Raw genomic sequence first — 27,155 nt, 5'->3', positions numbered from 1 at the left:
TAAGACAAGGGCAAGTAGAAACTGCTGAAGATGAAACTGGTTTTGAAAGATTAACAGGTGAGAATGTCACAGAACATTCAGCTCGCATTTTTTCATTTAGATGCTGTCGTTGTGGATGCAGGTGTTACAAGATACAAGACAGAGTTGGTTTACTTACTATTTTTTTCTGGAGTTTTCAGCATCATCTTGCAGCCCTCATCAGGTCTTCATCCACAGGTCTAGGTCTAGTGATGAGTCATCTCTGTGACTACTGAGCAAACTCAGACTTTAAGATGCAGTTGAAAGCTCCAGGAAAAAGATAGTAAGTGGACCTTGGGTTTATGATTTTTTGTCCAAGGTTGAGATTGAACTTTAATATTCCAGTTTTTGCTCTCTCTATTGCCTTTTTGTTTTCCTCCTTACTTGAAAATCTAAAAATGCTGCTTCAAAGCAAACTTGGTGTATCGTCCATCTTGAATATCATTTCACAGATTGCTAAATATCGCAGATGGAGGTAACATATGCAACACATATTCCTACATGAAGATGCGTCGTTATGCTTTGCAGTGCTGAAATGTTTCTCCTGGCTGGAAATTCCTCTTTGACAAGTGCAGTTGCATCCTAATTAAGCTAAGAGACGCACCATGTTGAGTTCATGTCAGTCAGCGCGTCTTTATTTTTGAGCTCTGTAAGTGTAGCAGCATGGTGCCCCGATGCCATTAATGAGGCTTTATCCAGCTTTACTTACTGCCAATGCAAACATACAGTATGTAAGCCCAGGTGGGAAGTGAAGCCATAACTCAGGATGTGTCATCTCCCTGAGCTGCAGGACCACATGCGCCTCACACTTGGAGACCTATCTTATAGAGATATATTACACTCTTTAAAGCATGAGCACATACTGGATGAACTGCGCTGGGATGGTACAACCAGAGGCAGTATCAGTGAGCAGAATCAAAAGTAAGGATCACGATTTCTCTGCTCCCTGCTCTGAGGTACACACATACACACAAAGGGGAGCCATGCACGCCATCTGAATTCAAAGTTTGAGCTTCTGCCAAGTGGTAGAAGGTGCAGAGATTCACAAGAATCTGTAGATTAAAAAAAAAAAAACACTTCATAGGGTATTTTTGCAGATATGCAACTTTAAACTGGAAAGATAAGGCACTAGTTGGAGCTCTTTGTAATATAATTACACCTTCACTCTTTGTAATAAAAAAATGATTCTCTTGGTGCAGTTTACCATCTCATTTACACTACTACTTAATTCAATGTAATTGAGTGAAGGCAGAAGAAACTTAACACCACCGTTGACATTAAACCTCATCTAACACACGTAACATAAATAAACATATTGCACATACAATAATTATACTTGTTCTTATTCTTCTTTTTCCTGCTGTCTCCCAGCAGTACCTTTATAGAACACAACAAGTTGAAGTGGGAGCGTACAGTGTGCATGGTGTTGAAATAGCACCTGTAAGAAATCAAAGCCTGCTGCAAAAATAGTCAGCGCTTTGCAAATGGGAAGGTGTTCTCTCAAATACCCACATGATGCTTTTCATCATTTTCCTGCTTCATTTAATTTTGGTTTTGGGAAATTGATTGAAATATTCCAGTTGTTTTTTTTTTTGTTGCTGTTTTGTCTCTGCCACTTTAGGTTTAAGTATTCAATGCATCGAAAATATCCTTAAAGAGAGACTTGTGGCCTGGTGTGTACCTGCTCTGCTACATGCCGTGCCTTTTTGTAGTTTTTTAAAACTCTGGATCATCCACAGTGATTATGCAGGATTGCTCCTGCATTGCATAAGCTAATATTGAGTCTCATTGGCTTTATGTGTGTTTGGGTGTCGGTGGGGCCATATGCTGCTGCCTGAGGGCCCAACAGGGGATCAGTGCTGAGCAGGAACCGTTGTGTTATTAATACCCCAGGTGCAACATCGTACATCTTCCTCGGGCCTTCATTTTTTTTTATCTCTCTCACCTCCATGGAGTCAAGGATTAATGCGTGTGCCAAGCGTGAATTCCTCTTCCAGTCTTTGTGTCCAATGTCTGGATCTGGTAGTTGTGGGGAGGAATGCAGTGTGAATAAGGCAATGTTGATCAGACTATTTTTAGACAGAGTGCTGGGAAATGTATTAATTATTGAAGTGTGTGTGCGTGTGTGTTTGTGCGCACACGTGTGGGTTTGCTGGCTAGAGGAATTCTGAGTGAAGAGAGAATCGGTGTAAAGATTAATAATGAAAGACTGAAGTGTCAAAGAAAGAGAGTGAAGGGAGAAAAAGGAGACGGGATAGATGAGTATACAGGTGGAGTGTGTGAGTGGAGGTAGCGGGGGTTGGTACTGCCTGTTCTTGTACCTGCGGGGATAATAACTCAGTCCAACACATTTTCTGACACGTTTCTCAGCACAGACACTTGACTGGCCCAGAATATTAGAAAAGTCCTCTGAGGATGAACACTTTGAGTCTGTTTGGTTTCAAATCACAGATACTCTCCAATAGGGATGCACCGATCTGACTTTCTCAATCCTGATACCGATACCTGGGCTTTGGGTATCAGCTGATACCGAGCACTGATCCCATACCAGTGTTTAATTAATAAGCTGTTTGCCTCACTATGTGGACAAGACTGGGATTATTCTTTTATGTGTAAGGCACCATCAGGCTTGACTTAAACATTGCTTTCCTAACTTTGTAAAACAAAATATAACAAAGTACATAGATATAAATTTACGGAATTGTTATTTATTATTAAAATAATAAATAATCGTGCCCAGCAACCGAGTGTAGCAGCAGTAGCTCCGAACACGGAAAACACTTTAAATCATGTTGTGGCAGGAAGCAACGTTGGCCTACAGCCGAGTCCTCTTAAACCTGGGATTTATGAATGGAGTCTAACTACCTTACCTTGCAGGTTAAATGGCAGCCTGCTCGGCTGAGTTTAAACATATAACCGAGACAAAGCATTCATACAGGTGTGTTTTCAACTACCGAGCATCAGCAACGACCCCTCCGGTCAGCTCACCCTGAGCCTGGCTCTGTTATGAGGGCTGCGTGCCAGGTTAGCTTGTTAGCTTGGATGCTAGCTGTGGGAGCCCCACAAGCGAGAACTCAGCGTGCGAGACACTGCGTGCGGCAGATACCGACGCGCTGCTGATGCATGGTGTAGTATGTGCACGCAGACATAAACATAGAATTAAATCGAATAGATCAGCCCCATTGTCACTTACACCCGATCCAGCGTTTTGAGTCAGTATCGGGAAGATATCGGATATCATTATCGTATCGGTGCAAATCTACTCTCCAAGCCATTAATCCCCATACTTCAAGCTGAAGCATCAAAGTGATTTCATTTGCTTTTGTTTTCTATTCATCCCTCAAATGATGTGTTAAAATATCCTCAGAACTCATGAGAGGTCTTAAATTTTTCACCATGTTTGGCAGCAGGCTTGCTTTTGATGCAGCTATAAAATGCCACCACTGTTTACAGATTCTTTACACTCAGGGATGTGCAGTCAGAAACTTTTTAAATTATGCAAATATGAATTATATATACAGAGGGGTCGACACATTATTTGTATTTGCTGATAAGTGGATGCAGAGGCAAATGAATCGCGCCTCGTTCACACATAAGGATTGAAAGTGTCAGGCTCTTTCTTGCCTCTCATGATCCTGAAGATTGCAAGTGTGTTTGTGTCGAGTATGTAATTTACATACTCAGCTCTGACTCTGATGGTAGTTATTTTCTCACATTGCCACTCTAGCAGTTTTTCAGAGCAATGTGGCTTGTATGCATTTTTCTCATTAACGTCCCAATAGTTTCTTAATATTAAATTGCAGAGAACTGATCAAATGGAAAAATCAGATTACCCTCCAGTTTTTTATGAGTGTAGTAGAAAAGTTTGCTTTTGTTTCACTGGTAAATCAACATGTGTGTGATTAGGTGTCACCACTTTGCTGCGCCTGCACGTCAGAGTTCATTTGCTCTACTTTTATCAACTTACTCAATTCTGTTCACAATGACTGGCGTCACATCTACTACAGTGATTTAGTATTGCATTTCCATAAAGTAGGGGGACTTGTGAGTGACAAATTATAAAAATAATATTCAAAAACAATGCAGCAGAGCCTGAGATTTACTCACTTTTAGTCCTTAGTATGGATCAAATGCAGGCTTACTGTTAAAAAAGTGATGTCATAATATAGCCTTGACACAGCTCTGAGTACCGTAGTACTCCCCATGACTAATAAAATCAGTGGAGTGCCCCTTTAAGGCCACTAATTACAGCTACATTGTGATTAAATCATTTGTGGCTATTTAGCATGTGAATGTGACAGCAGTCATACTTGTATTTTCCCTATTATCACTTTAAAATTAGACACAATTCCCTTTCCACTCATTCAGACAGAGCAGTTTGCCAAAAATATGCCAAAAATCTTAAACATGAAAATATAATTTCATTGTCATTTAATTCTAATTTGTTTATTTTTATAAGCAATTTCCAGTTGCAAATGGACTTTTTATACCAGCTGTGTTTCCTTTTTATGGATTGTTATGTTGTCATATCTGATTACAGAGAGCATAAAACAATAAAAGATTATGAATTTGGCTCGTGCCCTGCAAATGGATGAAAACGTGTGTAAAAACAGACCAAAGCCTCTCTATGATTTGGTCAGATTTCATCCTTTGGTGTAATTTCCTGTATATATTTGCCATCGTCGACACAGGTCTCAGCCCTGCCCTGCTTCTGATTGGTCTCATTTTAGTAAAGGAACGGATGGTTGGAACTGTGTACCTGACAGCCTTGACAGTTATTAAATATTATTCAGTGCAGGGCAGATGGATATTAAAAAAATATCAGAGCGACAAAGCAGTATGACATGTGTCCGTCCTTCTTGTCAGCGAGACGCTGTCTGTGTATGTTGACTGATGAAGTTGGATTGAAATGTAATCGACAGGCCAGCTGCGAGTATGACTTTGATATTGAAGCCATCTGTGGGGTATCCGTGTAAATGTTTTTCCTAGCAAGGCATCAATTCACGCTATCTGCACCAATCAAGGCTCTTTATTTGAACACCCCTTCCATGCACACACACACACAAAGTGTAGGTCAAAGGTCAGACTCCCACCCCCATGTCACCTCCTATTATTTCCATCCCAATTTCCAGGATGTAAATGGTCTCACGTGGAGCTGAATACATATGGGTAAGGTTGAAGCATGAATATGTAAGAGTCCCGGCTACCAGATACACACACACACACACACACACACACACACTGATGTCTGGCCAGTCACAAACCCCCACCCAAACCAGCTGGAGATCATCTGCAGGGAGGTGATGGACATTGAACAACCTGACCCCACCCATCCTCATGTACTATTCATGGTGACCTTTCTACCGCCTCTTTCTCCATCCCCAACACACACACACACACACACACACACACACACATACACACACACACATCAACCACCATGGACGGTCCAACCTGTGGCCCCCGGATAGCTCAGGCAGGTGCATTTACTGCCAGTGCATTTAGTGTTTTATCCAGGCATCAGTGAGTGTGTGCACACCGTGAAGCATAATGCATAATAAAACAAACTAGCCAGACAGTGACAAAAAAACTCCTGCTTGCATTCAGTAAAAGCTTGATGGGAAAGAGAAAGGGGACGGATGAATGGATGGTGAAACAAGCAAAGCCCCCTGAGGCAAATTTGTGATTTGTAATATTGGGATATACAAATAAAAACTGACCTGACTTGGTTGTGTAAAGTCTCTGGTTTGACTCCTCCAGACATGATGGGGAAGTGTAGGAGGACAAAGTTAATGAACACTTAACCTTCCTTCAGTGACTTGTGTTGAGGTGCCCTTGAAGAAGGTACTGTTTAGGCAGCTGCTGCCGTGGAGCTGTGATGCAGCTCAGCAGCGTGTGCGGAATCGGTTGAATTGTACGATTGTAAACGATTGTGTGAGCTGAATGAGAACCTGGAGGTCAGTCAACTAAAGAGAAAGCAAAGGATAAGTGAAGGTTAAAAAACTATGCTTTTTTTACAAAGTAGCCCATTGATGAACACAAAATGAAATTTAAACCGATGCTATGCTAGTAGATCTAGTCCTCTATGTCGCAGGTATAAATAATATATGTATGTGTAATTTAAAAGCTTTAAGGTCTTTTGTTTGAGAACAATTCTTTAGGCTTTATTAGTAGAGCATGCATGATATTTTACATGTTGACGTGAAAATGAAGTGTAATGTGAAAGGGTTACTATTACACCCGACACTGCAACTCTATGCAACTTTTAGCCATTTTACCATCTTTTTATTTTGTTTCCCTCACTGCACATGGACCATATGATTAAGTCTCATTGTTCTCATCAACCCCACCCCCACTGCCCAGGCACTGCGTTTGTCAGGTGACCATTTACACCATTATGATGGGATGATAATGTCTTTTAGATGTGTATATACAGTAGGTAGCTGTTTGCTACCACACAGCTGTAGCTTTAATACTGATAAACTAAAGGTTTATGAGGTCTGATTCTGTCTGTTAGTTTTCTGCCCTGTAGAAGTAAAAAAATTACTTCATGCAGCTTTAAAAACAAATTAAATCACTCTCCATCAAATCCTGGATTAATTATTATAAACCATGCTGGTAAACTGTATTTTGTTTTATTGCTCTTTTTATCAGAGCTTTACCTTGTGTATTAACTGATTTAAACCCCTGAGAGATTTAAGAATTAGAAGCATTAACATGCATCTGTTTTGGTGGTGGCTGTTAGAAACGACGATTTATGTGTCGCAGCTTAAGCGCTGTTCTGTGGGGAAATTCTTTTATGGAATGACAGGGATTTTATTACAATAGAAATCGTCAGTGGAAGGTGAATAGAATGAAACGCTCTCAATTTGGTCTTGCTGTAATGCACTTAACAATTTCATCATTTTCTGTGTTAATTGTTCTGTAAAAGTGAGTATCTATTGTATCCTGCACAGTATTGAATTCTCCATCCAGAGGTGAAACACACACACAGACGGACGCACATTCGCGCTCCAGCTGACTTTGTTGTATCTCCTGCTGTTGTGTATGAGAATGAAAACACTGCATGCTTAATGGGCAACAAGGCCCTTGGGTCTCTCTGTGTCTGCATTATTTTTCCCTAACGAATTATTACTTTTCATATCTTTACTACACAGATATCCATAAATTTGCACTGGAAAAATACATACCTAGCACCACTTACCATATGAATAGCCCTACATTTAGCATAAGTGATTTATGTTGATGCAGTCTGGCAATCCATTAAATGGAAAGAGAATCTGATGCAATCTAAATTTCAAGGCTGCTCGCCACAAATGTTCTGGCTTCCTCTCCAGTGACAAACTCTCCACACATTTGCTTAGTTTAGCAGCAGCAAACCCACGTACTGCTGTCACCTTATCCAGCCTTCTTTCAGAGATATCATAATTACCAGTTGAGTACAAACGAACAAGCTGACAAAGTGGTTAAATATGACTCATAAAGTTGATATTTCCCATGAGTCCCAGGCTGCTGAGATATGATCTTGGAGGTCAAGAGCTTTTAAAAAAAGAAATAAGAAATGTGATGTTTTTATTAATTTGCTGGTGGCTGATTTTAATGTAGATAAACAGTGCAGTTTAATGATTCCGCTGTTATTTGTGCGCATACTTATGAGTCTCCTTGAACATGTACACAACTGTAGCACCATACACACTGTCCTCTTTTTCTGTTGCTGCAGCTCTAAGTAGCTTTGTCCTGCTCGCTCTCCAGAATGCTTTTGTTGCAGCGTCCATTTTTCTGCTATATTCAAAAGAACTTGAACGGATGACAAGTCATATTTACAGTTTGTGAACTTGGAAGAAGGAGCTTATGAGAAGAGCTTGAAGGCAGCGTGAGACAGTAGCAGCCAAATTATTTCAGAGAAGCACTCCATATGAAAAGAAAACAAAAGGCTGGCAAGGAGGAACACATGCTGTTCATGCGTGTTTTCCTGCGCCAAGGATGGCTCCTACTGAAACCAAAATGAAGGTTTCGGGACAGGATATTGCTTAGCGAGGGTCACCTGCAGTGCAAAAGACCTGACTGCAATTCTTCTTCTGCAGCTCTGAAAATGAAACAAGGCTTCATTTTGCATGTGATCGCTCATGAAGTCGTGCCTGCTATGTAATTCCACCTGTCTCACTTTGCAAAACTTGTCTCCAGTCCACCTAACTGGAGCTGAACTAATTCCTCCTGACATGATCCCAGTTGATACGTTGTCAGGATCCGGCGTCCTAATCGGCCTCAGACATATGTCATTCGGGCTAAGGATCATTAGCGTACCCTCCGGGGGGGAAACATATGCAGTTGAGTCGATGATGATTCAGAAATGAATACCTTCCCCGGGTTCTCTCTTCCCACTCTGTTCCCAAAGGTAGAAAGGGAAGACGGCTGCAGAACTAACATGGAGAGCGAGCGCGAGACTGCTGAGACAAAGAGGAGCATTTATCTGCGCTCACATATGTGTTTAACACTGGGACATGCTGAATCGCTCAGCCAAAAAGCCTTTAATAGATGAAACAGGCGTGCCATATGTTTTAAACGACCGTCTCGTTTGCAGGCGATGTGTTTGTCGCCGCACATTAAAAGTGTTTTCCATATAAATTGGTTGGCGTACGGCGTGATAGATAAGCTCCGGAGCGAAAAGGGACAGAACGGGGAGGGAGAGGAAGCGGTGTCTGTGAATGAGCCATGTTTTGTTGTCATACTGTTGCGTTTGTGTCCACATGTTTCCATTTTTATTCAGACGCACTTGTTGACAAAGTGGGAGAGGCGTTGCATGGTAATAGAGTAAATTAAAAGCTGTTTTTTTTTTTCCAAAAGAGCGTTATTTTGGCGGTCTTGCTCCTCCAGAGCCGACCTGATCTCTTCCTTTACACCTGTCTGTCTAGGTGAGACCTCACACACATGCGCAGTGGTCTCAGATGAACTGTACACACCACTGAACTTGCCCCAAAAACAAGTAGCAAACACCTGCAGGCGCACTCTTGTTGCACACACATGTTTGTGTATCCTACAGAAGATGGATCAGCAGAAGCTTTTCACTTTGTTCCGTTGGCTGCACAGACCATTAACACACACACACACACACACACACACACACACATACACACACACACAAACCGGCCTTGGAATGCATTGTCTCAGAGCAGAATATGAGATCTCTCACACTCTCTCACACACACACAGACGCATATTCACTCACACAGAAAAACACACACACAGCAGTCAAGGCTCCGCTGGACACGGAAGCAAACATCGGCTTCCTGCTTTCCATCTCGCCACAGGGCATAGCAGCGGAGGCTTACACAACTTGGCAATTCAATAAATGTGTATGTATGTGTGTGATACGAGAATCTCTCATTGCAAAACATGAATTCCAGCGGTTATATAGAAGTTAAGGGTGAACCACCATCCCTGATTATGCTCTTATTTTAAAACCCCAGCGGGAAATGAATAGCCGTACCGCATAAATCAAGACAGAAAAGTCGACGCAGGTTATATGATTTCCATCTGTGCTCACCATTTCATTCAAGTAAATTTACCTCCTTACAACCGCAAATGCTCGAAGCGGATAGGTGGTGCTGACAGCTAATTTCGGAGGGTAAGTGTTCCTGAATGACTTACACGCTTTTTCCCAACACAGTGTGAGCGCGCCAGTTGGAGAGACCTCAGCTTACCTGACATCTGAGCTCCACTGCAAACTCAATCCAGCTCTTTTTTTTGTTTAGACTTCGCTCCTCCTGTTCAGTTCACAATCTGGATCCACTCGGCCGCTTTTCTGTTCTGTCCGGGCAGTTCGCTGGATTGTACATTGTGTTGGATGAATACAGCGGCCATAAAAGTCACCCGCGGCGGCTGACTTCATTTCGTCCAGCTCTGTTTTTGGTCTAATTTACACTTTACAGCAAAGGCAGTAAAGTTGGCTCTCCGAAAGTTTGGTTTGCGCTCTTAAATCACTCCCTATTTTTTACGGTGAATTTAAAGCAGTCTGCGGTATTTGTGAACCAGACCATTGTGTGTTTCCAGATAGCTGGAAAAAACAGTGGAAGCTGAGGAAAAGAACGACCTTTCTTCAACAACAGATGAATGGACAGATTGTCATTGATTTGAATGGAAGACGCTCTGTTGGTCGACTGTTAAACATCCAGTGATTTCAGTGTGTTTTCTCCCCTCATGTGGTCCTGTTTTTTTATTCAATACGAACTTCGTGGAGGTTTTCTTCTTCTTGTTATCCCACCTTCTCTGCTCTAAGGTCATACTGCACATATTCATATCCTGCGCCCTATTAGTCTTTCCTGCTAGAACGATTCCACATTGAGATCATTTGCGATTCATCTTATCTTCTCATTTTTAGACATTTCGCTGATGGTCGGGTCCAAAGCACAACAATCTAGGGGAAAGTAGGAGGTTACAGCGTTGTCAAGGACAAAGTGGCTGGCAACTAATGATTATGTTCTGCATTTATTAAGCTTTTGACAGCTTTTTTTCAATTTAAAAAATGATTGTTTCTCTTTGAAATATCAGAAAATAGTGGAAATGGCCATCATAACTTTCCAGAGCCTAACGTGACATCCTCAGATTGCTTGTTTTGTCTGAGCAATACAGTCCAAAATGCAAAAGTATCCAATAATATTAGACAGAGAAAAGCACCGAATCCTCACAAATGAAAAGCTGAAAATAGTGAATGTCACAAATTAAGAGTTTCAGTTTGTTATTTTCAGTTATCATACAGATCACCCAGCCATAGTCCAATATCTCTGTCAGCACCACAGGTGACTATAAAACAATTCTAAGAATATGTGGACATGTGAATGAGGTCATGTACGTCGGTGTCCATACAAAGTATTTTAGCAGCACCAAGAACACAAAGTCATTCAAATGAACACACACACACACACACCAACTTGCCCTGTGTCAGGGTTAATTTCCAGGGTGCACACCATTAACACAACACCACCATGCTTTAACACACATCAGCCATCTCTCTCTCTCTCTCTCGCTGTCACAGGAAACTATTGGCTTGGAAAGGGGAACACTGTGGCAGCTATTAATTATATCGGCTGCTAACTGCCAAGTCAGATTGTGTGTGTGTGTGTGTGTGTGTGTGCGTGCGAGCTTGTGCGCACGGGTGTTTACCTGTTGTGAGCTTTTGTAAAGGTATCTCACATGCTCAAGCACGCTCAAACACACAAACATTCAAATCAGCCAACTATTGGTCAGTCAGAGAGCCAATCGCCATCTGTTTGTTTCATGCAGAGGAAGCTTCACACACACACATACGCACACACCGAACAAACACACTCAAACTAGACAATAGTGCGCCAGAGAAAGAGGGAGAATGAGGAAAAGGTTTGGAGGGAGAGAACAAAACAACAGAGTGTGTGTTGAAGAGAAAGATGGATGTATATATGTGTGTGTACATGTGATAGAAAAGGAGAATCATACCCTCACACCTGTAATATTATTAGAACTATGCATTAACACATAGTCATACAGGAGCATAGATGCACAAACGCTTGTATATACAGTATATTTGCTCACTTCCCACTCTTGTAACTTGATGATTTCCAACTAGACCCAAAACTTGGCGTCAATGCTGGTAGCAGTTAATCTTTCAACAATAGGCACATTTTCACACGGGTGTTATTATTGGTGTTAGTGATTTGTAAGGCTCCCCTCAGGCTACACTGAACAAAAGCTATGAAACTGAGAAGCTTGGCTTTACAATGTTTTTTTTTTTTTTTAAATATATTTTATGCAGAAACACACATTTTAAGGGCAGAAAATTGAGTTGAAATAAACTCTGCGGATCTTACAATGTGTTTGAATCTCAGAGTCTAGACTCTGACATTTTAGTAGATATAAAATACAGGCTGTACAAAAAAAATGACATTTACAGTACAGGTAAGCAGGTGTAATGCTGCACTAAATATACTGCAGTGGAATTTCTTTCTCTCTGTTATAGTTTATATTAGGGCTTGAATTAATCTAGTGATTAATCAGTTCATTAGTAAACCTATAGAACGTCAAAAAAATAGTAAAAAAATTCCTATCATATGTTTACAGAACCCAAGGTTTGTCTGACCAAAAGTCCAAAACATTCAAAATATTCAGTATACAGTGATTTAAAAGTGAGAAAAGCAGAAAATGTTGATGATGGAACGACTGAATGTTTGGCATTTTTGCTTGATTAATTGCTTAACTATCAGAATTGTTGTCAGATAACGTTCCGCCGAATGACTAATCAAATAATTGTTTCACTAACTGAAATTACAATATTCCCCACTCCACAAGATATTAAATTAAATCCCTCTGAGTATATGTATTGAGTTTTCACTCTATTTAACACTTCTCATATTATTCATTAATCGTGACTGGTGTTGCGTGTTTTTGGTGAGGCTTTGCAGAAGTCGCTGTGCCCATCAGCAGTAGCTCATGCAGCATATATACCGCTGATGATACCGCCAACCGCAACAAGCCTAATTGCGGTGCAGCAAATGTCATGTGGCTTTCATGTGTCCTGTAGTGTTTCATATACTGACACATTCACAGTTCTGACCCTTTTAGAATCTGTCCTGCCTTCCAGCAAAACTGTTGAACCCCGATGAACTCTGGGCTGGCGGCTTGAGCAGGGAGATTATTCCAACAGGGAGCAGTAAACTATCACATAGTTATCACATTACTGAGGCTGTGATTCAGAGTTAACCTTGTACAGTGCGAATTTAACAGCACGACTGCACATGTCAGTGCTCAGACCTTTTAGATTTATCTCCCAGATTATATTAGAGCCACTTATATTAAATGAATGTGTTTGTACTAATACATGTACCGATGCTTTACGAGGCTTACTGGAGGCTTTCTTATGCTACCACCACCAGCAGTCCAAGCATCTACTAAAGCATCTACCCTGCTGCAATGTCCTTGAACCAAAATACTGAGTCCCAAACCAGCTGCAGGGCTGCTATCTAGTCACTCAGCCTGGCCTCAGAGGAGGAAGGAGCTAAAACAAAAGGCATCACAGATCTAACTGTCTGTTTAAGACCAGACAATGCATCTTATTACATTACTACTATATGCACCAGACAGCCAGCACATTCTCTCCACACACACATGCATGTCCAGCGCCACAATGTCTTTAATGACACCATTAGGCAAAGTCTCTTCCACTCCCCGGCGTTACGACACCTCAGAGAGAACCTCATTAAAGAGCATTGGACATTCTGTGCTCTCTTTATCTGCCGAGTATGCATGGAAAGGTGAATTTACATATAAAGCTTTTGGTAATGCTCTTTGCTTCTTTTCTGGTATGTGTATGTTTGAGTGTGCATGTTTAGATGTTTGTAACAGAAGCCTGGATTTGACCGTGCAGACAGACAAGAGATTGGTGTCATGGAGGCCGATTGCTGTGCGCTGATTGAAAAAAATGGTCTTCGTCTTTTTCGTCCCCTTATATCCTTCCTTGTCGTTTTCCTTCTTTTCTGCTCTCTGTCTCCCACACACACACACACATATCTCCACCCCCACTTTAATAGTAAAAGCTCATTTGAAATGGTCATATATGCCAAAGATGCCCTAAACACCTCTCCATCTCTAGAGAACCAAAGACATCTTCTTGAATCAGTCTTCATGTTGTGTCCAACCCCTCCACCCCCCAGTTGTCTCCAGTTAGTGAATGCATATATTATATGTGTTCAGGTAGACCAGAGTGCTTTAACACATGTCTTATTATGGAGGAAATATGCAGCATATCGGGAGTGTAATGTGGTGTAATTTGATAAGCACATCCCCAGACATGCCATGCCACATTCAAAGACAGAGGGGAGCGCATGGAGGGAATGATATGAATGTGTGCAAAGCTCGACAGTTGCACAGTTGCCCTGGGCAACCAAATTGCACTACTGTCAACCATCTTGTCTGGTCTGGTTGGCACCCAAAAATGTATCCTTTGACTTTTGGTGTTTCCTCAGTGAATGACAAGTAGGGTTCATAAACAGCAGAAGGAACATTAAAACAAAAAAAGGGTGTGAAAACCAACAGCTGAGCGTTAGAATCGAGATCAGACTGGGAGAATGAGAGACTGTTTGGCTTCTGTAGCTCAATACAGTCTCTTATTCTCCCTTTTGACTTTCTGAAAAAAGTGAATTGGGTTTCTGGGGTCGACTAGAAACTTTTTTTTTTTTTTTCCACTTTTGCAACAGAACCAAGAAGTTGCAATCTCACTCTGGCTCTGCTGGGTATCAGGCTTCTGGCAAAACCTTTATTATGGAATTCTGAATTACTAAGAACTATTTAACTGCTGCCTTTCCAGATTAGAGAAAGGCTCTTATCTGACACAAATAATGATTCAAATGTGTAATCAGAATAAAGTAAGCTAATATTATTTCATCACTATTCATTGTTATAAAACTGAGCCAACTTAGTGAAATACAGTTCATATGCAGCTATGTGACAGACAGAGAGTGAGAGGATGTTGTTAACCATTCTTGATATCACTTCCTTATCACTGAAATATGTGGCATAATTACACAGAACCATTATCATTCCTTTATAAACAAATAAAATATGGCGACCATTCTGTCAGAAGCCTGGTTGCCAGCCTGCCAAACTTCTCGCTGGTGCGTCTCTGATGGTTTGCATAGTATGATGATAACGCCTGGCTCAGAGTGTTAACACAAATTGTATATATGAATCTGCATACTATAAGTGCCTGCAAGCGTTTGTGTGTTCTTGCATGTAGGTGCAGCCGCTTGTGTGTTCGTGCACACAGCTGTTGTATAGTGGAGCCACAGCGGTGTGGGTCAGGATGAGCTAAGCGTTCCAAAGAGAGGAAATGAAGACAAATGAACAGAGAGGAGCTAAACACTCTTCCAGTCAGCTCCATATTACTTATCCTCCGTGCCTCCCGTCCCTCCTCCTCCTCCTCCTTTTTCCTCTTCCCTCCCTCTCCCTGAGAAAATATTACAAAGCCACACACAAAGACTCCTGGCTTGGTAATGAAAAGCGCAAAAGCATGGCACTTTTTGTGCTACTTTCGCGTCACCGGCAATTAATTCCACAGCGGCTGCTGCTGGGGGCCTGTGGTGCTATAATACTAACGCTAAAGCCAGCAGTGCATGGACGCCGCCTATAAATTTAAATCTATGTCAGCCACTTTTTCCCTCTCTATCCCTTACATTTACCCATTCACTCCTATTGTATGCGTGTGTGTGTGTGTGTGTGTGTACATTATGTGAGCTTACGGCCTCCGAGGCACCTCAGAGAAAAAGTTCAGGTTGATGGATAGGCAGCCGGCACCGTACTTTGATTTTCTGAAAATAACACAATCATATGCTACATTCACCTTTCAGGGCTATTAACAGAGAGAGAGAGAGAGAGAGAGAGAGAGAGAGAGAGAGGCTGTGGGTAAAAGTGTGTAGAAGTGTGTGTAAAGGTGTGCTCTTGTGGGACACCGATGGTGACAGGGTTTAAAATGAGCTGGGTTGATGTTCTGAAATACAGACGGCTTTCTAATAGGCTCCTTTCGCCTCTTCACTCTCTCTTTGGACTTCACAGTAACAAGTAAACCGAGGAGGAGGGAGAGAGGAGGAGGTCACTTTTTACAATGACATCGCCCTGTTCCCCCTTTTATATTTTCCCTCTGGTTGGCCGGGAGGGAAGCCAGCGAAAGAGCGAGGGAGGAGAAAAAGAAAATGAAGTGATTTGTGGCCATATTGATCGACGGGTCAGGCTTATTGATCAGAGAGTGGAGAGAGATGGGAGGAGGAGGTGATGGAAAGGGAGGAGGGGAGGTGAATGATGGAGTACTTTGTATGGGCAGGAGAGCAAGTAGAGGGGGGTACCCCCATGAACGGCAGGAGGCCCATGGGGTTCATTATGGATGGGTCCAAAACTAGGGCACCCATGGCTCAGCCGGCCCAGGCGTCTCCCTCGAGGAGCTGCTTTCATCAACTCCTCATGATGGGGAGAAGCTCTGCGTTCGATATTTCCTGCAGGAGCTTTTCAGCCGGGCACATCAATATTAATCTATAGGCTTCAGGGGAAGATAATGCCCTTTACCTCCTAGATCTCGAAATCACTTCTAAATGGAGACATCAAGAAGGATCCCTTGTCCTAATTTCGCTTCCCCATATGGTGGCACTAATACTGACTGACAAAAGGCTAGTTGGCTCCATTTCCTATTTTAAACACAATTCAGCACGTTTTTGCCTGCAAAATTGGTAATTTCTTCTCCAACTATCCTCAATTCCCTCCAGTGACAATGGCAGTGAGTCGATGGGCAACTCGTTGTGATTAGGCATAGCGACGATGAGCATATGGAGGAGGCCGCCTCCCTTTTATCCAGTGCAGACCAGCTCAGCACTTGAGAGCTGCTGCTTCCTGGCTTGCCTTCCAAGCTCTCCCCAGGTTGTCTCTGAGACTCATCCTGCTGCCATCTGCCACTGACTTGGGCTTCCTCCAGAAATCTAGGGAAAAAAAAACGGAGCACCCTCTCCTCCCCATAGTGGGAGCCAGCATGGAAGCCCAGATTCCTGTCCAGCTCTTTACTTTAAAGGAGACTGCTTGTGGCTTTAATAATGATAATAACAATAATAACTTTATTTATACAGCATCTTTTAAAAACAGAGTTTACCAAGTGCTTTGACAGAAAAAGCAAGCGCAGGATACTCAGTCAGAAGGCAATATAACAACAGAAAGCAAAACAGGAAGTTACCTTAAAAAATGAAGGTAAGTCAAGAAAAGCTTTAGCCTCCTCCAACCACAGCGACCAGTAATGAATTCTGTTCATAATAACTGATGGAATGATTTGACGGTTCAAAGAAATTAATTGAAATGGTCATATGTTAAAATAATCAAACACCAAATCCTTCAACTACCGTATAGCGAATAATTAGAGACATATTTTACAACAACATTGCATTGTTTAGAATGAGAGAAAAATCCTGCAGTTGTGTTTTTTGTATTTGCTGCATTTTATTAACTGTGAACACAAAATAACTCATGGTTCATTTTGGTTTATTTAATATGAGGAACATAACTCTCTACTTTATTACCAGCGCTGGTGTTGAGGAAATTCAGTGGTACAAGGTCATCAAGCCTGCAAATAGTATTTACCATCTGAAAGCTGACATGAATATCATCTTCAAATACTATTCTGCCCCATAACACATCAATGCAGAAAAAGACTGTCACTGTTGTTCCTCTGGCTTTTTTTTTTGCCTTGCCCACTGTTTGAGGGACATTAACTGTAGTCATCCATAGCTTGTTATTGAAAAAAGATCAATGAAGCATTTTTTAGCACATAGCTCATGTTTTAACCCATAATGTTTGCTTGAAATATGTTCAGCTAGCCTTTGGGTGGCAGTAAAACAGATGCCTCCGACACAATCAGTCTTTACTGCCTTCACCCTGCCAGAGAGATGCATGTTGGATAAACATAATACAACGTCATTAAATATTAAGGTTATTTCTCAGTCATATCATTAACAGCCAGCAACACAATATGGCATTGTAGCTAAACAGAAAAAATATCTACACAGTGAACATAAGGCGTGATACATCAAATGCAGTAGACATCTTCTACCAGGATGGAATGTTGAAACTGGATGATTCGGCAAAAACTTGGATTACATTCAATGTTTATGGTTTTAAAAAAGTCAACATTATAGAAAGTCTTTGACAGGAAGTGAACTTTGGTCTCTAGCATGAAGGTCAAAAGTCCAACCCCTAAAAGAAACACTACTCACTGCATTGGTGTTGAATCTTAATACTGAGTGTAAATCATACTCTGCAGAATCATCTAATATGAACTTGATACCTTGGGATACTGGGCTGAACTTTAAAGTCCAGTATTGATTTGCAGTTCAAGTGTATGCGAGTGAAATTTTCTCATTTTAGGTTAAAAGACAGACTTATCAATTAAAAAATGGAGAGCTAACTTAACCAGTGTACTTAGAACAGTTTTACTTCATCAGCTGTCTTTACAGCTCGGGATCATTTGGAGTCACAGACTATGGAGGCAGTTACTGTCCAGATAGAGCTGACAGACTGATGAAAAAGCTCGATTTCTGCTTTTTATTAATGAAGAAAACTAAGGAAAATCTCATCTCAGGCAGACCTGTTATGAAGTGTTTGCTGTGAGGAGGTAGGTCCCACAGTTTGTCTGAGGCAGCCTCACATAATTATACAGCATGAAGCCAGACACAGCACTCATCTATGCGGTTTTCGCATTTGGTTGTATGCAAAACCCAAGATCTGGATTTTACCTCTTGTAGAAGGCAATCAGATCTGCTAAATGATTAAAAGCTTGCTAACCCTAACCTATGGGAGAAGCCGCTATCTTTGTCCTAATAGGATATGTGGCTTTGGCTGTGACGTGACACCAACTGGCTCTGTGCGAGAGTTTTCTCTGTGTGGTGTTTTCTCTGTTTTCTTTAGGAAAGTGGAGTGCTGTGTAGTGGAAATGAAGCAGAGAGAATGTGTCTGAAACCCCATGCTGCGGTAACAGTGACAGAGAGAGAGACAAGTTTTACTCTCTGCTTACTCCTCCTTCCTCCTCCTCAGACAGACCAACACTCTCTTTTAATGTATGAAGTGAGAGGAAATGCAACGCTGATGAAACATTTGATGACGCTGATGAGAGATGGAGTGAAAGAGAGTGGGGTGTGTGAACAACAGAGTAGAAGTCAGGCGTGGAGAAGATGAAATGACGTTCGCTTTCGGCACTTTGGTGTGATGTCTGCATGTATTTGCGTGCATGGATATATGCGTCAGTATGTCTTTGCAGCCGTTCTCTGAAAATACCACCGTGTGTGATTGTGCATGTGATATGAAAGCCAAATCTTTGTATAAAGAGTCCATCACAGGTCTCTGGGAGGTGACGGGTGTGCTCAGACGGCGAGCTCAGAAACGTGAACAAAAGAGCACTTCCTCTCCATATAATACTGGCTTAGCTGAATAATTGAATTCAGGAGCGCACAGGCAGCCATGCTGGTTTTCTTCATGTATATTGCAGACCAGCAGTAATCTGTTCTCAAGGAGCATCTCTGGCTGCCTGCTGCTGAGTTTATGGAGGAGATGTGAGGTGACAGAATAAGGCTTTGTCACCAATGCTTCCATTATTGATAAGACTGGGCGGAGGGAAGCTTGGAGAGAGAACTTGAAGAAGGGGAACTCTGTGAAGCTAAAAAGTTTGTTCATGGCAACATACATAATGGTTTCATTCCCCATGTGACTCATTAAGTAGAGGAAGGCATAACAAACGATGGGGTTCTGGATTACATTTGCTGAAAAGGACTTGGGTTGAGCAATTAACTATTAATGCTAGTAAGGGTTGGGTTGCTGTTACTTATGTGGCACATCAATGAAAGCATCTTAGCCTGGGTTATGGGTTCTATTCCCTCTGTATCTCAGCTCACTGGGGAAAGCATGAATATCCCAGGATGAGGAACAGTTCCCTCTGAGCACTTCTAAGGTTTATATCATTTTGATAAAAATTGCACTTTCTCGCTCTACCCAGTGGTGCCCAAGAGTGTCAATGTAAATTTTTCTGTCCATCCATCCAACGGGTCCACAGATAGATATCTTGACAACTATTGGCCACATGTTCCATCATATATTGGTAGAACATGGAATTTGGTGCTGCTGGTATTCACAATTCCCATTGAATAATGTTTGTGGTGACCCCCCCCCCCCCCCCACCAACTTATCTTCTTGCACCACTGACCTTCACTCTTTCACAACCATCAGGCCATAATTTCCACTCGTATGCAACACATATCAAGACATATCTTATGTGCACATTGTTATAAATTTTAGCAAGCACATTCATGCTCCCAAGAGGATGAAACCCTTTTAATTTTGGACACTTCTCTGGCATCACCCTCTTGATACATGTGTGAGAAATCTTGTATGTAATTAGCAGATGGCAAATACAGTATGCTTTGGGATTTATTTAGCTCTTCTCAGCAAGTATAGCTCTAACTCTGCCAAGGAGTTCAGTTCCTGTGTCAATTTCTTTTATTTTTCCATTCTCACAATGTCCTCCTCTCTACTTTCCTCCCTGTTTTCTTTCTCAGCTCTTGTCCCTGCCTGATAAAGACAAATAACCAAGTGTTTTTCCTCATATACCCTTCCTGTATTTTTCTCCCATAACAAGCGTGATTAGGCAGATGTTCTAAGCTGTCAAGAGCTGTCATACTTCAGGGCTGATTTATGGAGACGCAGCACCTGCTATATTCCGAGACCTAAAAGATAGTGTAAATAGAAAAGAAAAGTGTAGAAGAGACTAATCATTTTGAAAAATGTAGCTGCTGGTCATTTGGATATGTACTGCAGATGGTGATGAATGTCAAGATATTTCAATACCCATGTTGTATTTGCTGCAGTATCCATGAGGAGATAAGTAGGAAGGTTTTATTTTATTGCACTGCAGAATTTAAAGTGAAGTGTAACTAATCATAACCCTTATTGAGGCTCTTATTGATCCCTTACTTGGTGTGGGAGAACACGGTCTCCCATTTTAAATTAACAGGGGTCAACAGATTACCAATAAATCACAGTGTGCATAAGCCGTAATGAACACTGTCTGTATTAGGGTTGAAATTGCAGGCTGATCACGCTCCCACCCCGTACACAGCGCTGGGTTTGGTTTTGAAGCGTATTTTGAAACCTCTCTCAACAAGATCTCATTCTAATTGCTTTGGCAATCGCTGTGTTCTCATATGGCCAAACAAAATGAACAAAAAGGAAAACTGCTCCAGGGTTTGAAATCACTTCTCACACCCAAGTAGGTGTGGAAAATGCATTTGCTCTGTGGTTTGAATGCCAAATAAAAAGTAGATGTGGTGCCAGTGCGTGCAAAGTCGATGGAAGGAGACAAATGGAGAGAGATGGATATAGCTTTGCTCTAAGGAAAGCTAGCTAATGAGAAGACATTTTGTTAGGTAAGAAAAAAATAGAACCTGATTAATTAAACTAAAAGTCAATCAGCTTCAAATAGCCTTGTTCTTTGTGACCACTGGCTAGAGCTGCATGATTAATTGAAATAGCATCCTGATCTTGATTCTTTGTGATCTTATGTTATCTCATTAGCATTAGGAGAGAGATCCATTGCATTAAAACAAATGGTTTCTCTATAAGCTGCATTATCACACCAATGTGCATTACTCCACATACTCTTTATAAATAAAATGTTAGAGACAGTTAAGTAAAATGCGCTGAAAGAAAAAGGACACTTGAGAACAACAAAAATGTGTCTTAGTCATGGAAACCCGGCAATGGTGAGGAAGAAAAATACATATATCTACCCCGATTTCTGACTAAAATACAGTGCCTTTACCATAAAAAGAGTCTGCTGTGTAGAACTGTTTCAAAGATGATGATAACAGTCAAAAGCACTTATGTTACTTTGCAAGCAAAAGCAGTGAATTAGTACACCCACCTTAAATGTCACTGTCTTCCTTGGCGAGTCTCTGCAGCTGGAGCCTTAAAAAGACTACGGAGGCGAGGAGTGAGCCAAGATATGGCTCTGGTCAACACTGATTAGTATGCTTTTCTAGACTCCAATCAATGCATTCCTGCAGCTATTCTTCATGTTGTGCTAATGTTACCTGTTCTGCTGCAGCAGTCGAGGCAGAAATACAAAAAAATGCATAATTTTGAGGCTTCGGCATATCGACTATGAATCATGCATGAGACTGACAGTCTGTTTTTATCTGTAATAACTTCATCATGAACAGTCAGAGTCTACACACTGTGTTTTTCTTGAGGATCCCACAGGACTGAAGCAGCCTCCTAATAACTGCTTGAGGTTTGTAGGTGGAAAAATGTAACAAAAAGATGTCTCCTAACTGGATAAAATCTCAGCTTTTGGGGTACAGGTTAAATCTAGCTACAGGTGAGCCGCGTATTAGCTACAGTTTAGATTATTTTTTAAACACACACACTCTCCGAGTGTTGTAAAGAGTATACAACAGACTCGGTTGATTATTATTAAATCGAGCATTTCATACAGTTGCATATGAGCTGTCTGTTGTACTGCCTGCATGAAAACAAAATGGATTGCAATAAACTTTCTCATAAAAAAAAGGTTGAGAATAATGGGAGAAAATTGTGAGTCAAAAAAAATCTCATTCTGACCAGAAACCTCTGACATGCACACAGAAAATAAAATACAAAAAAAGATATTTGGATGGCGTGGTGAAGAACTAATATTCAACAATTACAGAATATTCGGCATTGTTTCCACAATCCTTACATGTAAAAAAGGCAAAATTGATCTAAGGTCAGTTTAAACCACATTGTAACAGCTTTAATTATTGCAACACTTAGAAAATATGAACCTGTAGAATACATATTTGTGTGTGTGTGCTCATTGTAGCTGTGGTGTGTTTATTTACACTTCATACCTGTGGGACTTCATTAAAATTTAAAAACTTACCATACGCCAAGGGAGACTGGAAATAGCAATGACAAAACCTCAGAGCTGTAGCAGCAGTAGACGCTGAAGTGACTGAGCCACAAAGTCAGCATGAAAAACATAACAATCCAATCTAAATGTTGTTTGATTAGTTTTACATACAGATATCCTCTAACAAGCTGAACCGCCCCGTATACTGCATGGAAGTGATGACGCATTGATTTTGATACAGAGATGTAAATAAGGGCATTGAACACCAACGCCTCTGCTGTCATCGGTGTTCACGCGCCGAGTGCACATTTTGAGCTCTCTTTTGTCCTTTTGTTCAGATGAACCTAGAGAAAATTGTTTCTGCATCAATTATGCCACAGCCTTCAGAGTATTTGCAGCTGGTGCAGGTTTCTTTGACTTACCGGATTGCACAAGGCACGTGCGTAGACACTGGGAGCGATTTGAATTGTAGGTATTTTCCTCCTGCCTCTCATATTTCGATTTAACCTTCCCTCACCTCTGTTTCTTTCTCTTACAGTATACAGTATTTCTTCTGATAAAAAGCTCTTCCTGCTTTTTCCCCTCTCTCTTCCCTCACGACATCTTGACTCTCTCTGTATCCAACTTTATCTCTCATTCTCTGGAAAGGCATAGACTCTTGCGTGTCTGGACTGTGCATGTCCAATAGAGGCTGTCGTTTGGTAAATAAGTTCATCCTGCGCGTTAGCCAGGTCAGGGCCTAGGCGCTCAGCTGTAGGAACGTGTGTGTTGCATTCAGGAAACAGGAGCGGGAGGGAAATTGATTGCCCCCTTTATGTGAGGGAATGAGAAAATACAGTACCAGCCTGCACACACACACACACACATACAGAGACATACTCCAAACACACACTCAAAACCCTCCATCTTCAAGCAGAGAACTAAAGGCGCAGGGAAAATAAACAGATAGCTCTTACTGTTTGTTTTTGTCAGTTTATTCATTCTGCTGTTACCCTGGTAAGAACAGCACGGTTGAAAATGTAAGACAAGAGAAAGTTGTTTTCTTCTGAAAATCATTTGAAAGACTCCACTCTGTTCTTTTCCCCCCCTTTTCACCCTCTTTCTTTTCATTTAACTGGTTTAAAGAAGCGATTTTCTCATATTGAGCCGGTGAGGTGGGTGTTCCATTGTGAGCAGATGTTTTCTTTATTTCATGCTGGGTGTTGTATGATTTGCAGCGAGATCAATAATTGACTGCATTGGTCCCCTGAGGGCCATTAACCGGAGATCACAGCTCGTCCTCTAAAGAAAAGCGACGGTGTAGGTTTGGTAATTCAGCTGGCAACAAAGAAACAACCTATTGTTACGTTTGAGTGACAGACGCCATCTAGCTGTTGTAGAAGTGATGCAGTTCAGATGACGTCAATGTAAGGTGACAAATTTACATATTGGGAGGTGGCTGGTTAGATCCTAACACGCAAAAAGTGGATTTAGTCTGTCTTTGCTGCAGGAGACCGCTGTTCGCTGAGTTTTTTAAGAACTGTAACTACGATTGTGATGGTGTTTACTGTTGCTATGACGACAAACTAACTTCCTAACTTTAAGGGAGTAGTCACATTTCAAATGATTAAGCCAAACCATGATCTTTCCCTAATCCTAACCAAGCCACAGCATTGTCACATCATAAAACGTCATCCTTTTTCATCAGTGATTTGTAAAGGTTTTGGAAAGCACCAGTAGAGGCGACATATTAGAAAATGCTCCTATGGGTCGTTCTAGAGTGCAGGTACATCGACCTATGTGGTTGTTTAATTATAAGGATGTGTTGAGAGATCAATAGAAGCCTTGTAGGGTTGCTTTTTCCCTCAGATATTTTACCAGGTATAACTGCCGCCCATCGTTGTGTGTTCTTTCTCCATTTCTCTCTATTTTTTTGCGATGACGGTACATTACTTCTGGACTTCTGAACTCTTTGCTGTAAATAATGATATTGACAGATGAAGAAGGCAACTTCTCTGCAAATGTTAATCAATGCTGCTCCGATCTATCGCCGTTCTCCCCCACCTACGCAGCACACCTATAGCCTCGGCGCTGAAAATTACATTTTCAAAATTAGATTTTCACCCCAAAGCATTGAGCGGAGGAAAAGTGATGGAGGGAACTGCGCAGCCACCGCAAATGAAAACTAAACAATAATTTTTAAAAGCACTTGGAGGAGTTTGATATGGAGTCAGTGGAGCTGTACATATTTCTGTTTGTGTGTGTGTTTGTACGTACATATATAAACCACCTGTGTGCATGACGGAAAGTTTCCACCACCAACCAGATGAGGTAGGCTGTTCTGTGCCGATTGCATCAACGGCTGTTGCCATAGCAACCTGTCCCCTCACTGCGAAGGTCCTCTGGCACAGCTACACTGATAGAGAGGCTAAAGCCCTCTTATAGAGAGAAGGAAAGAGAGAGGCAGAGAGAGGAGAGAACTGTTAAAAGCCTGCCGGCCGAGAAACACATCTGTATTACTTAGCGTCAGCTGAAAAGAAAGGCTCCCTTTATTAGGAAGTAAGTGGAAGATGTCCCCCAGGAGTGCTAGAGCGTAATGAATTTAGACTCATTCAACATTGATGCGATGTCGCTTCAATGCCACCGAGCTGTATCTCCCACCATCAACTTCCGTTTCCTGATTTCCTGACAGTCAGTAGGTCATTAGTCAATGTTGGAGCCACCGTTCGCAGATCTAATCTGATCGCTGCACAATTGGCTTCACCTGAATGGCTTATTCAACATATTTGCCATTTATGCGTCACTGCCCCGGCCTGTCCCGGTAATTCAGCCGCTATTCTTGTCGCCCATGTAAAGTTCAGGGTTGTTAATTATTCATGTACACCTTCCCTTCCCTTCCTTCCTTCTCATCTCCTTTCCTCTCCAGCTGAAGCACATCGGACTGCTGTGAAATAATTCAAAAACCTGCCAGGTATCACCCCTGCAGAGAATAGTGCTCCTTGCCAAAGTAGCCATTTTGAGTTTGTCAAGGCGATTCTGTCAAGCCTTATTGAGTCTGAATGCGTTCATGCTTGCCACGACAGTCCATTTCTCCCCCTTTTTACTTTGTTTGGGGTAAATGCAACAAGGCAGCAAAACAATGAAACTGATAGAGCATTTCACCACAAACACGGGCTGTGGGGACATTTTCTTCACGTAGTAGAAACTATTTCAAAGTAATAGGAACTACTGCTTCGGGGGCATATTTATTGAATTGTCTGCCTGAATCTGTGTCGAAAAGCAAGCAACTGGCGCAAATTGTCGCACAGATAATATATTATGATGAAATATGTATCTTTCATCCGCAGCGCAAGGAATCAATCAACTACTATTTTAAAACCGGGATGGAACTTAAAAGCGTAGGGCTCCGTCGTCATAACTACTATGTTGAGTCTACATGGTCTGTATTGTTGTGTATTGGACAAAAATAATGTTTTCTCTTGCACCTTTGATCCACCATGGAAATGTGAGTCATCTTAGACCCAACTGGCAATAGAATCGGTGGAAAATTGCCACCAGAGAACTACGCCAGAGTTTCTTTCAACTCGTAAGCCATGACATTTTTTTTTTTTTTTTTTTTTTTTGCTGTGGCTTTAATCACCACAGCGCTATCCCTTTCCTTTCATAACCCGCTGATGCATTGAGAGCTTCCTTAAGGCTCCGACACCGTGTCATATTTAATGGATGAGCCGTCCAAATATGGGATGAAGTGTTACCTGGACAAGACGTTTGCCTTGACAAGCACAAACTGGACATGCTGTCTTTTCTCCGCAATGGGATTTTCTTCCTCAGCCTGCGATAGTGAAAAAAAAACCCAGTATGGATGTGAGGTTTTTTTTTACGCTGCAGGGCTGGAGGGAGATTACCTTACACACTGACATGGACCGGCAAACATGCACACACACACACACACACACTCATTTCACTCAGTAACACATTTGGACAAAGAACTGAAAAGCTTACATCCACAGTGGAAAATGTACAAGCTGAAATGTGCACAGTTTTGTTTACAAATGCGCATATCTGTGCAGGCACTTGAGAACCGTATCAGAAATCCAGGCTGAGGGATTGAACCTGGTGTGAGACTTGCTGATATTTCTGCGGTTTTACAACATCAAGAAAATCAAACAGTAAAGCTACATATATTATTAACTCTCATCAGCTATCAATAGTGAGCGCAGTATAACAGCGGTGCAGTGCAGGTAACCACTCGATATTAAGAAAGACATTTATTTTTTATAACGTCCTCTGTCATCAGCTCAGCTCAGCTGGAAGCTACATTCTCACTTGGATATGCCGGCAGAGGAGACTCTGTTGCCTACACACACATATTGCACATTTAAAATCCACGCTCAAGCACTTTCACTGCTCAAGTGTGAGTTACAAAAACTCTCCAAAGGTCATGCAGATTAGACCCAGTGGAACAGCAGTGTTGTTCTCATTATAAGCACATCTGTTGTCTGGAGTTGTGATGAGAGTAAAGATTTTATTCTGATGTTATGTACAGCCAAGGTGAAAATTTTTTTGTTTGTTTGTTTGTTTTTAAGACTATGGTAAGAGAATGTTATTTAGTGGTAATGTACCTACCTTAGTGTACAGTGCTTGAAATCTTAATTTAAGTGTGTAAAAGTAGTATCTCAGACTAGCTTTTTAACATTTAGAAAGCTGTCAAAATAACAATAAAATA

The 27,155-nt window shown here is 41.5% G+C and overlaps 1 protein-coding gene across 2 annotated transcripts in view; it reads left to right on the top strand.

Moving 5' to 3' along the window:
• Window positions 1–27,155, top strand: part of agrn (agrin) — a 255,636-nt gene that overhangs the window by 119,150 nt on the left and 109,331 nt on the right. The window lies entirely within an intron of this gene.

Source organism: Thunnus maccoyii, chromosome 4 (assembly GCF_910596095.1).
Source record: "Thunnus maccoyii chromosome 4, fThuMac1.1, whole genome shotgun sequence".
In the NCBI taxonomy this organism is placed as follows: Eukaryota; Metazoa; Chordata; class Actinopteri; order Scombriformes; family Scombridae; genus Thunnus; species Thunnus maccoyii.
The sequence above is the reverse complement of the archived record's forward strand: the minus strand, read 5'-3'. Positions and strand labels throughout refer to the sequence as shown.